The following is a 13204-nucleotide window of genomic DNA, read 5'->3' as shown; positions in this document are numbered from 1 at the left end:
GATAGACAGCAGATGTTGTTCGAATGGAGATATTGTAATGATCAGAGTGCTTTTCGTCAGTATATATGAAGGTAAAATATTCCCTGTTTTTTCATTATTTCAGTGTCTTAAATAATGCGTCATTACAGGTTCAGTCAACAAAGCATCTGGCTCGTGTTCCTGTATTAGAGTGTAATTCTGGTTTCCTTACGCAATTATAGTATTTATATTTTTTTAAATTACTTCAGTATAAATGATATTTAAAATTTGTTGTCTTATTGAAGAAGAACCGTGCCAGATGTGTACGTTGAATCACACTTCCACACACAGAACAGTTACACTTGTGCTTTGTTGTTGCGTTGGTTTTATAGCTGCTGGGGACTTAATTAATTAATTGTGTTAACGGAAAATTTCATTCCATTCTTTGTTGTTATTCTACGCAGTCAGATTGCGTACTAAAACTAGTCAGGGCCAACCGTTTACGAGACTTCGTAATTGGACATACAGCGACTAAAAAATTTAAAAATTATTTGAATTATAAATAATGAAGCCCCCTGCAATGTCTACGGAGACCTGGAAGTGAACAAAAGCACTTTGCGTCATTGGGCGAAGCGTCTGTCATCATCGCAACAAGGTCACGCAGACTTGTCCGATCTCTCGTGTGCCCACCGGCCGCTCACAGATACGACTCCTGCAATGTTGGAACGTGTGGACACACTCATTCGGATTGATTGAATGATCACAATCAAACACCTCGCTACACAACTGGACGTCTGTGCTGGCAGTGCTGACACACTCGTCCTCCACCTGGGATACTCACAGATGTGTGGCTGCTGCGTTCATCGCCGCCTATAGGGAGAGCACAAAGACCAATGAAGGACCATCCGTGCGAAATTGCTTGCTCTTTACTAGGCTGATCGTGACAATTTTTCGTCAAACGAACATGGGTTAATCACTGCGAACCAGAAACGAAACGGCAATCAATGGATTCGCGCCACACCATCTCTCCTCCGTAGAAAAAGTTCAAAGCGCACCATCAGCCGATAAAGTCATGGCGACGACTTTCTGGGACTCTGAAGTCGTTACTCTGATGTCCTCCTTCATGGTGCAACGATAATCTCGGAAGTGTATTGCGCTACCCTCAGATAATTGGGGAAACGGTTTCATCGTGTTCGTCACCACAAAAACGCAAACCAACTCCTCCTTGCTCACAACAACACAAGGCCTGACGGAAGTCTGCGCGCCCGAGAGGAGTTTACAGGTCTTAACTGGAATGTTTTTCTCCATCAACCCGACAAGCCCGCTCACGTCCCTTCCGACTTCCAGCTGTTTGGTCCAATGAAAGACGCAGTCAGCGGGAAGCAGTACGTGGCTAGTGGGGAGCTTACAAGGGGAGGCCACGACGTTTGGAACGCGGATTTACTTCAAATTTCACACACTCGTAGTACTCCATTAGGACAACAAAATGTGCAAACAGTAGCACGTACTTCTAAGGCGTTATTAAGAAACTCGCAAGATAATTTCGGATGTCAAATGTATAACTGTGCGTGGCCATTTTTACCATGAAGCGGTGGCAGCCGAGTGGTTAGCGTTCAAGCTACGTAATCGTTGGATCGCTGGATCGAGTCCCGTTCGTCAGCTTTTTTTTATTTCTAACACAGTCACTTTCCTTACTATTTATATTACAATTGATATAATGGGAAAAATAAGTGCAATCGGATGGACTTTTATTAAATTTGCAATGTTATTTGCCAGTCTACAAATTTTTATTATCACAGATAATATAATAATCATAACTACTGACTAGTAAACGATAAAATTCATAAAGTGATACTGAAAATGTATGCTTGTCCGTGATCTGAGAAATCCCTTACACCTGGGAGGAGCCCGAAACGACTTGTTACCTGCAAGTTTTGACTGGCACAGACGGCTTTAGAAAGATGTACAATTAGTCGTCGCTTTCGACATTACGAGTACAAGTTGCAGGATGGTATTTTTCGTAAAAACTATGAAAACATAAAATTAAACGGCACCAAAAAATGGTTCAAATGGCTCTGAGCGCTATGGGACTTAACTTCTGAGGTCATCAGTCCCCTAGAACTTAGAACTACTTAAGCCTAACTGACCTAAGGACATCACACACATCCATGCCCGAGGCAGGATTCGAACCTGCGACCGTAGCGGTCGCGCGGCTCCGGACGGAAGCGCCTAGAACCGCTCGGCCACCGCGGCCGGCAAACGGCACCAGCTGCATTGAATAAATGCTATGTTTCCGCATACGCAAGGTCTTATGAGGTTTTCCGTGGAAAAACAAACCTTGTTAACAATTTCAGAAACCTCTCTCTTCAGTCGATAATTTGCAAGCAAACCATGAATAACGCAGCATTTCCTTAAATATCGGCGCTGATAATTGGTCATGCAGTATCGAGTGCATTTTAATAGCGTCTTCACGAGAAGCAATTTGTCGTTCTCTTTCGGTTAAATACAAACAATTTTGAAGACACGGACAAGCATACATTTTCAGTATCATTTTATGAGTTTGGTCGTTTACTAGTCGATAGTTATGAATATTATATTATTTGTGATAATAAAAAATTTGTAGACTGCCAAATAACATTGTAAATGTAATAAAAGTCCATCCGAATACATGTATTTTTCCCATTATATCAATTGTAATATAAATAGTAAAGAAAATTTCTGTCTTAGAAATAAAAAAAAACTGACGAACGGGACTCGACCAAGCGATCCAGCAGCTTGAACGCTAACCACTCGGCTGCCACAGCTTCATGGTAAAAATGGCTACGCATAGTTATGCATTTGACGACCGAAATTATCTTGCGGTTTTCTCAATAACGCTTGAGAAGTACGTGCTTCTGGTTACACATTTTGTTGTCCTCACGGAGTACTACGAGTGTACGAAGTCTGCAGTAAATCCGCGTTCCAAACGTCGTGGCCCCCCTTGTTAGTGATGCAGCAGGACGTTGCCACCAGCGTCAACCAGTAGAGTGGTACCATGCGGGCATACATGCCGTTCCGGCAAGACGGCGTAAGGCCGTCGTATTGAATGGAAATTATGTTGAAAAGTAGGGTTTTATATCCAAAACAGTGGGGAATAATCAGGTGTATTGGAATCCTGAATAAAACCTACCCGCTTTGAGAAAAATGCGTTGCATCACGTATTTAACGCCTCTCGTGGTAAAACAATTGCATTTAGATATTACTTTGAACGCATGGGGGGCATTTGTATATATGCATAATGATAAACATGAGTGGTCGACAGTGAGTGAAAAAAAAGTCTTTAAATCACCTAGCTCTGCTGGGCGACGATGGCAGAAGGAAAATCGTATTCGATAGATTGTTTTAGAAGATTCGTCCGATTTCATAAGACGACATCTTTTAATGAATGAGGGTAGGAACTTGGGGAAAGTTTTAACAAACGGATCGAAAATAAAAGCTTACACTGGTACCAGCTATACGCGTCGCCTCATGTAGTTGCCGTTAGGGGCGTCCCTGCTGCAACTAGCTTGCTCGTTCATTACCCGCTTTGTGTCGAGTCGAGACAGCAGTAATACAGCAACAAAATGCGTTTTGCGATTTCCTTTCCAGCAGGTGGAATTCAGTCACAACTCTGAGGCGTGAGCTTTGTCTCGAGTACCGCACTGCACCTCCTACAGCTGAAAAGATTCGATGATGGCACTAGCATTTTCAAGGCGCTGGATATTTACTTGAGGAGAAATCTCATGTTCGTTCAAATATACAGTGCAGCATTCTCCTAAATAAATTCAAGTTTTATGGGATTAATGGTATAGCCAACCAATGAATTATGTTGTATCCAACCAAAAGAACGAAGAAACTTGTACTGGTAAATCAACCAATACAGTCCAAGGACGTAATTCTGAAAGTGAAGAAATCACGTAAGGGGCTCTTCAAGGCTCAGTCTTAGGTCGACTATCGTTCCTCATCTATGTAAACGATCTTCAGTCTAATATACAAGCAGAATTAGTTCTTTTTGCAGAAGACACTAGTATTGTAATCAGTCCAAACATGCATACAGAAACAGAGCAAATAGTAAACAGTGTTCTTAAAAGTATTATTGACTATTCTCTGCGAATGCTCTCATCCTCAATTTTAATAAGACACTGCATATTCAGTTGTGCACATCTAGCGGTACTACATCAATGACACGTGTAACACCGATGACGAAATAATAAATAGGACGAAAACTTCAAAATTCGTAGGTATTGATGAGAATTTAAACTGAAAAAGAAACATTTTGGAAATCATAAAACAACTCAATTCAGCCACAATCTTGGCGACCGACAAATCAATAAGTTGACATATTTTCATTCAATAATGACATATTGAATAACGGTGTGAGGCAACTTATCATTCAGAAAGAATGACGTCATTGCTCAAAAACGTGCTTCGGGAATAGTATGTGGTACTCACCCTAGATCATCTAATAGATATTTGTTTAAGGACTCGGTGATTCTGACTACTGCTTCACAGTATATTTATTCTCTTGAAAGCTTGTTGTAAATAATCCACTACACTTCAAAATGAACAATGATGTGCATAACTACAACACCAAAAGGAAAAATGACATTCATTACTCGGCGCTACGGTTGTCTTTACCACAAAATGGGGTGCGCAATGCTGAAACAAGAATTTTTGATCACTTATCCGGTGGTACGAAATGTCTGGCAGACAGCAAAGTAAAATTTGAAAACAAACTGAAAAGGCCTATTCTTGACACTTCCTTCTATTCCGTAGAAGAATTTCTGTTACTATAATGTGTAAAAGCTAGTGGGTAGGTATTATTAACTCACAGCCGTTATTAAAAAACAATAAAAAAGCTTGCAAATGTTCAGCGTGTAGCCATATTTAGTAATTAATTTGCTAGGTGAATGTAAAATGATTCGTTGCACATCAGTACGACTTTTAGTGCAAAATGATCCCTGTAACACGAAACTAACTAACACTGAACTAAATTCTCCACGGGCGGCTAATCGTCGTGCCAGCCAAAAGCTAGCCATTTCTCGTATGACTGTCCGGCCTGTTTTGCGGGGTCGTTTGTGCTTCGAATCATGCAGGATTCAGTTCCTACAAGCCCTTCATGATGATGATAAACAAAACCGTGTATTGTTTTGTGAATTTATTCTGGGAGTGGATGTGGAAGATAATTTCCTTTCACGTTTAGTGTTCATCGAGAAGATTGCCTTCCCTGCAGTGATAAAGCGAACAACGGCAACGTTGCACAGCAGCCGAACACCATAGTCGAGCAGTAGCGAGACTCTCGTAAGATTCGTGTGCCCTGCGTCATGTACAATGAAAAGATTTATGGGTCGTTCATTTTTGTGGAAAATACGGTTACAGCAAACACGTATCTATTGCAGATCCGACTTTTTATGCAGTTCGAAGAGCTTGTAGAAAATACAGGACACAGCAACACCACACTGGCACCTGCATGTAACAGCATTTCTTAACAACGGTCTCAACGACGGATCAACCGTAACGGCGGTACGTAGGACCTCGCATTGGACCATTGGCGTTGAAGGTCACCTAATTCCACAGTACATGAACATTTTTTCTTTTTTGTTGACTACACCGCGTATGTGTCTCTCCTTCAGACAAGTTTGAGTGAACTGCGACGTCTAATAGCAACAGCAGTGAATTTAGTTAGCTCCACACAAGCTCTCAAAAGAATGAGGCGAATGGTGGAGGGCACATTGAGCAACTGTGATAAGTAAATGAAAACCTCGACCCCGAGAGTAATTGTAAGAAGTACCACAAAGTTGTACTTGCATACATGGAACAGCATAGTTCTCTTGAAAATAAAAACGATGTACTCCTATATGTAAGTCAAAATTAACCCTGAAGTACATGTAATACAGTCTTGTAGATGGGATAAATCTTTTTGAAACACCCTGTACTAAACACTACCTTCTCACGCCTCGCCCGAATCTGACATGCTGAAGAATGGTACTGTTTGCAATCAATTTGTGATTCTTCGCTTAACCTCAAATTAATAGTGAAAACAGTCTGATAAAAAGGATTATCTGATTTAATGTTCAACACATATGTGACATTGGTTAAAAGGTTCGATCTCGTATTAATTCAAACTGTTATTCGCAATGCAGAAGGAACATGCAACTGTGTACACTTGTGTCTCACGCTATAGCTGCAACCAGTGGCCTTGTACAGTGATACGTCGCGGAACAATAACAAGAGTCGGGTACGTACCGAGTATGAGCTATTCATTGACGACCGTTGTTCTGGTACACCGGTTAATCTGGGTGTGATTTTAGGTGGTTTTCCATGTTCGTCAGATCTGATTCTCTGTCTCCACTTGAGGCTGGCAAAACACAAACAGCTGCAATACAAAAATTCAGGGAAAAGACGACATTTTTCGATCTTTTCTTTGCAGACTGCAATGATTATACATGATAAGGTAAAACTGTGTGTTGGGCCGTGATACACTCATTTTTCGTTTAATGTGCTACACGCACGAGCACTTCTCACGTGTTCATCTTCTAAATTTTCAAAGGAATGAGGACAAACATGGACACTTAAGAGACTTTCAGAAAAGCAACACTGTTACTTTACTTCCAACTGGCGTCTACCCAACCCTTTCAAACCCTGCGAAGGTTCTCCCACGAAGCTGTGAGATGAGATGCAAAGGGGGTTTTGCTTCTACAGAGCCTCATTACATTAATTACGCGACGTGTTCATTGTGCATAACAAATCTATTCTGTGCCAACTACGTTCACACGAAACAGAGAATATGTATCCAATTCGCATACAATAAAGTGCAAGAATGACAAAGTGTACTCTAATAGGTACCGCGGAAAAACGGGAACTTTACAAACAAAACGAAATGAATAGCGTGGTGAGATAGTACCTATTAGTATTTCATTGGGATAATAAGGACAGGGCAGCCTTTAATGATATCAGAAGGCCTTACTTCAGGGGAAAAGATGGGACTACCAACACTGAAAATAGCTCCATCTAGAACGATCAAGAGTTTAAGCATAAAACTGAAAGCCTGAATATGTGCCTTCCAGGTTTTCCAATAATCCTACAATCAACGTCACTATTCGCGTGGTTTACAGCAGTGACACCTGACCTTTCAAAACAAAAACAAAAATAGCTACTTACTGAGATATGTCGAAATCGTGAAAAGTAAATTTAGGGGCTGCAGGGAATCCCAGCATTCCCCTGGAATGATTTAGAGAAAGTACAGAAAACCGAAAACTGAATGGCCGGTTGCGAATTGGTTCAAATGGCTCTGAGCAGTATGGGACTTAACATCCTAGGTCGTCAGTCCCCTAGAATTTACAACTTCTTAAACCTAACTAACCTAAGGACATCACACACATCCATGTCCGAGGCAGGATTCGAACCTGCGACCATAGCGGTCGCGCGCTTCCACACTGAAGCGCCTAGAACCGCTCGGCCACACTGGCCGGCAACTGCGAATTCAAATCTCGATCCATCGGAATGTGAAGTCACCTCACTCAATTGTCGGAAGTCGTAGCAGTATTTCTACAGCGCTTCACAGTGCTGGGACATATTCCTGAAAACGTCGCGCACATTAAATCCGACAGAAGCAGAGGTAACTTTTGAGAAATGCTCCAAATCTATTTAAATACTGAATAATCAGTCGCATTTCACAGAAATAAGAGCATTTTCTGTTTTAGAAAGAGATTTAAAACGCAAGCGCTTTTCCCATTTTCATGTGCAATGGTACCTGTTGTTGTAAAACACGCTGACACCTGACGATAAGTTACTGTAAGCAATTTTTAAACGTATTTGGCATTTAAAAAAATCTACTTCAAAGAGTCATATCTGTCTACTTTCTCAGAATTAGTCTTCCGTTTCACTAACAGAAAGACCTTATTCATTTTAAAATACTTGTTGGAATATATTTCTTACTGTAGCGTGTTCTAAGAATTGTTCCTGTTTCATTCAAGGAAGTAGAGTGGGGATAATGTTTGGTTATACGCCTCTGCGTGACCTGTTATTAGTCTAATTTGATCCCCGCGGTCTCTCCAGGGGATAAAGACATTCGTGAACATTTCTTGAAAGTTTCTTGTGAGGTTTTGTGGAAATGTAATAGGTCTCTGCACAACTTTTACAAAGTGAGTCTTCAGCATTTCTGCTATATTGTCTCGCCAATTAGGCAAGTCTAGGATCATTCACGGCCCCCATTCCTGAAACACTCGATATTACCGGTCAGTCTGATATGGGACCTACATATTTACGCAGTGTTATAGAGTACCGCAAGTCGTTTAAACGTGTTGTAAGGTATGTTTCCTGCAGATAATCTAAATTGCTATTTCTATGATAATAGTGTGTTCCCGTCTTTAGCACTGTCAGCTTACATGTTTCTACATGAAGTCATAACTGTCAGTCTTTTCGCCTACGCGATATTTTCTCAAAACCTTACTGGAGGTTCCTATAAGTTTCATTGGATAGAACGTCTTCGTACAAAACCTCACAGTTTAGGAAAGGGAAAAAGAAGAAAGATTAGACTTTAAAGTCCCACCGATACTATTAGGAACGGAAGTCGGTTATGTCCTTTTCAAATGACTCATGCCGGCATTTACTTCGCTCGATTCAGAACCAGTACAACTAAACATGAATGGTCAAAGGAGGATTCGATCCCCGCTCATCTCAAAAGCGAGTCCAGTGCCGTAAGAGGGTTGTAAGCTTAATGCGTGACGTAAAAGTCTGAAGTGTGAAGTCGTTGGCTCGAATCTCGTTGAAAGGAACATTTTTGTTTTACTTGAATTTCCTATTTATTAAGAAATGGAAATGTTTATTTACAAATAATGTACGGCAATCTTTGGTGAAATTTGATGCCCTTTTGTGAAATGACAAATTTGAGTAAATCAATACTACTCTGCAATTTCTAAAAATGAGAAAGTATTTTCATTTTCTATTTTATGTTTTGCAGTTGTGTATTAATATTTAATTTATCATAATTACTCGCATTTTCATGCGATTAGTAATGAAAAAAAGAAGGACGGTTTACTTTACTTTTACTTTACATTTTTCTTCAGTTTACATATGGCAAGGGCCTTATCGACCATACGCCAGCTCTACGAGCCCCCCCCCCCCCTCCCCCTCCCGTTTCTTTCTGTGGAGTGCTCTGTGTCGATTTGGTGTCAATGTTCGTCGTAGCAAGCAGTGTCTATCTAAATGTTATCTCGCCACCCAATTCTCGGCCTTCTTCTTCTTCTCCTTCCATCTATTGTCCTCTTATGTTACGTTCATTTAAAAATGTGATCAAATATTTGTTAATTAACATTTCCATTTGTTAATAAACGTGGAATAAAAAATAAAAAGTTGCTTTCAACGATATTCGAACCAACAGCTTTACTATTAATAGACTTTCAGCCTACACACCTTTCTCCGGCTACCAACAACTACGTTAATAGCAGCAAATACGTTAATAAGTTCGAAATGTTGTTTCATTAACAGCGGTCAGAAATGTTCTAAGTTTCAAAAGCGATGTTTAGAGGCCTGTACGTGAAATGAGTCAATCGATGTCTGAGTTTCTTCCTGCTATTGTTCATGTAGTTACGGAGAAGCATCACCGAGAAAGATCAAAATCAAAGGTCACCGATCGAAGAGGAAAATCAATTGCGGCTACGAGGGAAGTCCTTTCCTCGAATTTTTTAATCGTTAGAAAACAAAGCCACTCTCTGAGAAGATCACGTCGTTAGCAGCAGAAGAAATCGCGATATTGTTGTAGACGTACCGCGCTGTGCGACAGAAATGACCATCACAGTAGCACAAGCGCACTGTAGACGTGAACTCAGCAGCGAAAGGGGTAACGTGTACGTACACTAATGGCACGATTATATTGCTCTGGGGAACACAAGAAATTAGTTTACTTGTATTCGTCCGCTATCTGAGTAATTTCGCCAACATTTCGCAACGTTCTGTGCACTGATAGACATACTATACTACCCTGAGGTACATCAGAAATTAGTTTATCCGTGTTCGCCGGCTGTCTGAGAAGATTACTAATATATTGCCAACGATCTGTACGGCAATGGTCCGATTATACTTCCCTGGGGAACACCACAAATTAATCTATTTTTGAGCGCCAGGTATAGGAAAAAATTCACTAACAAGTAAACCTACCCAAGGGATACACATCGATTTTGATCGGCTCCGAATATTACGTAGCGTAAACAAAATAACAGACTTACTTTTTTACGTGCTTAACATGAATACCGTTGAAAAGGTAACAGATGTAAAAAAAAACTTAAAGTAAAAGGTCTATGGTTTTTAATGTGCGTTACGACGGTACACCCAGATTTCTCGAGAAAGTCACTATTTTCGAAATCTCCCCCATCCCACTTTTTTTGTTTTTCGTTTCGATATGTGACCAACAGCAAAATATGTAACATAGTTAATGTCAAATTCAGTTATATATGATGAAGTGGTAGTCCAAAGACGCATTTGTCAGGAATGAGCTAAAAATATCTCTGCATTGTTGTACACGCGCTCGAAGAAAACAAATGCTCTATTGGATGTATTTATCTGGGAAAGACTTATTAAACAACCCAGCATGACAGCTGGCACTGAAGGGTACACACATGTGTGCAGTAATGGTACTATTGTACTACCCTGGGGAACACCAGAAATTAGTTTATCTGAGTTCGTAGGCTATCTGAGAAATACATTGCTAGCTTATTTCTAACAAATGGATCTTTGGAATATAACTTCATCTTATATGACTGGGTTTGACATTAACGAGCTCTACGTTTTGCTATTAGTCAAATGTCAAAATGAAAAATAAAATATTGGGGAGAGGGAATTTCGAAAATTATTACTTTTGCAACAGGTCTGGGTGCACCGTTGTAATGTACATTAAAAACCATAGAACTTTTAGCTGAAGTTCTTTTTTGTACCTGTTATCGTTTCAACGATATTGATTCAGAATTATTAAACTCAATTTTTTTCCGCGTCGTGTTTCGCCCTCTTAACGGCCGTATGGACAGGTATAAAAAAAATACATGCCTCTTACTTTGGAACCTTCAACATCGCAGCGCGTCAGCAATCGTTGCTTAATATACTAAAAAACTAAAAAGCCGCCTCGATTGCGAATCGAGGCGGCTTTTTAGTTTTTTAAGGGGAGTAGGACGTCAAACCGGCCGACTTGGAGCATGGGAGGCACCACAGGACATTTTAATTTCCACTGTCTATACTTCTACAAATAAATTCATAAAACTTCAACAGCATGACCAGGAAGGATTCAGGATCCATACTCATAGCAGTGGAAGCTCAAAAACGTAACAAAACACATTTTTTTTTACATGTGAAATTTCATCATTTTTTCATCTACTACTGGCATCATTTGTTGCTATAGGTACACTTTTCTTCCTAAGTAAGAGAGATTCTTCGATGACTTTTGCACAGCATACAAACCATAGTTACAGGTGTATGAAACTCTAGAAGTTATTTAACTTATGAAAAAATGAATGAACAGTTACATTTTAAACTTCACGTTTAGAAAAAATTCAAGTTTTATAATTAACTATCTCAATTTTTTCCACAGTTTTTAATAGATTTGGAAAATTCTAGAGTTTCATACACCTGTAACTACTGTTTGTATGCTGTGAAAAATTCATCGAAGAATCTCTCTTACTTAGGAGGAAAAGTGTGACTATAGCAACAAATGCAGCCAGTAATAAGTGAAAAAACGATGAAAATTCACATGTAAAAAAGGTATTTTGCTACGTTTTTGAACTTCCACTGCGATGAGTGTGAGTCCTCAATCCTTCCTGGTCATGGTGACAAAGTTTTATGAATTTATTTGTAAAAGTATAGACAGTAGAAATTAAAATGTCCTGTGGTGACTCTCCTGCTCCAAGTCGACCCGTTTGACGTCCTACCCCTCTCAATACCTTTTATTTTGCTCTGCACTACAACATGTTCAAAGCCTGTCAAAATCGAAATGTAACCCTTGTGTAGGTTTACTTGTAAGATTCCGCCGGAGTTCTGTCCTATAGAACAACCCCTCCGAGCGGCAGTGACTAAACAGGAATTAAATGAAGAGCCTGCTAGGTGAATTATGGAGGCTAGGTATGGAGGAGAGTGCGGTTACCTGCAAGTAGCGCCCGCATCTGCCGCAGAGCTTTGCCGGCGCTGGCGGCGTTCTCCTCTAGCGGCGATGCGTGCAGCTGCGGCGCCTCCATGTTGCACTCTGAGCGGCAGGTCGGCGGCGCCCACCGTAGTCGGGCTGTGCGTGACGTCACACGGTACCCACGGCTGCAGCTGACGGGGCGGTAAGGTGGCAGCGGCGGGGAACAGCTCGCGGACAGCGTGGTAGGAAACCGAGCCGTACCGGCCGAGCGAGGTGGCACAGTTGACTCGCACTCGGGAGGACGACAACTCAAGTTTCCGGCCGACCATTCAGGTTTAGGTTTACCGTGGCGCCGAGAAACAGCTGAAATCGTTAAAACTGAACGTAGCTCCAGGCCCAATGGAATCCCTTCGACATCCTGTAGCCAATTTTCGCTTGTGAACCGATGTTGTAACTACAATCTACCGTAGATCCCACGAACAAAAATCCGAGCCCAGTTGTTGGAAGAAAGCACAAGACATACACCCGTATGCAAGATGGGCAGCAGAACTGATCCACAAAACTACCATCCAATATCCTTAGCATTCATTTATTGCAGAATCCTAAAAGCAGTGCCTGATTTGTAAAAATAGGAGGTTTTGGTACTGTGACCTTCCGGGAGTGTGTGTGTGTGTGTGTGTGTAGGGGGGGGGGAATTGAAATTAAGACTTTTTAAAACGTCATTTTAACGTTTTTCTGCTCATTTCAAAAATGGGAAAACAAGTTTTGCACTAGCAAAAAATTAAGTTCTATAGTTTAGATAAGAAGAAAATAGAAGCTTTCGAAATGTGGTGCTACAGAAGAATGCTGAAGATTAGATGGGTAGATCACATAACACGAGGAGGTATTGAATAGAATTGGGGTTAAGAAAAATTTGTGGCACAACTTGACTAGAAGAAGGGATAGGTTGGTAGGACTGGTTCTGAGGCATCAATGGATCACCAGCTTAGTATTGGAGGGCAGCGTGGAGGGTAAAAATCGTAGAGAGAGACCAAGAGATGAATACGCTAAACAGATTCAGAAGGATGTAGGTTGCAGTAGGTACTGGGAGATGAAGAAGCTTGCACAGGATAGAGTAGCATG

The 13204-nt window shown here is 40.8% G+C and overlaps 1 long non-coding RNA gene across 1 annotated transcript in view; it reads right to left on the bottom strand.

The window, feature by feature from the left end:
- LOC124777910 overlaps positions 1-12197 on the bottom strand; it is a 166565-nt gene extending 154368 nt beyond the window's left edge. The window contains exon 1 of the long non-coding RNA XR_007015799.1: positions 12104-12197. This is a non-coding gene — a long non-coding RNA (uncharacterized LOC124777910). The remainder of the gene's footprint in view (positions 1-12103) is intronic.
- Positions 12198-13204: the final 1007 nt, after the last annotated feature.

This window comes from Schistocerca piceifrons, chromosome 2, assembly GCF_021461385.2.
Source record: "Schistocerca piceifrons isolate TAMUIC-IGC-003096 chromosome 2, iqSchPice1.1, whole genome shotgun sequence".
Taxonomy (NCBI): Eukaryota; Metazoa; Arthropoda; class Insecta; order Orthoptera; family Acrididae; genus Schistocerca; species Schistocerca piceifrons.
The sequence above is the reverse complement of the archived record's forward strand: the minus strand, read 5'-3'. Positions and strand labels throughout refer to the sequence as shown.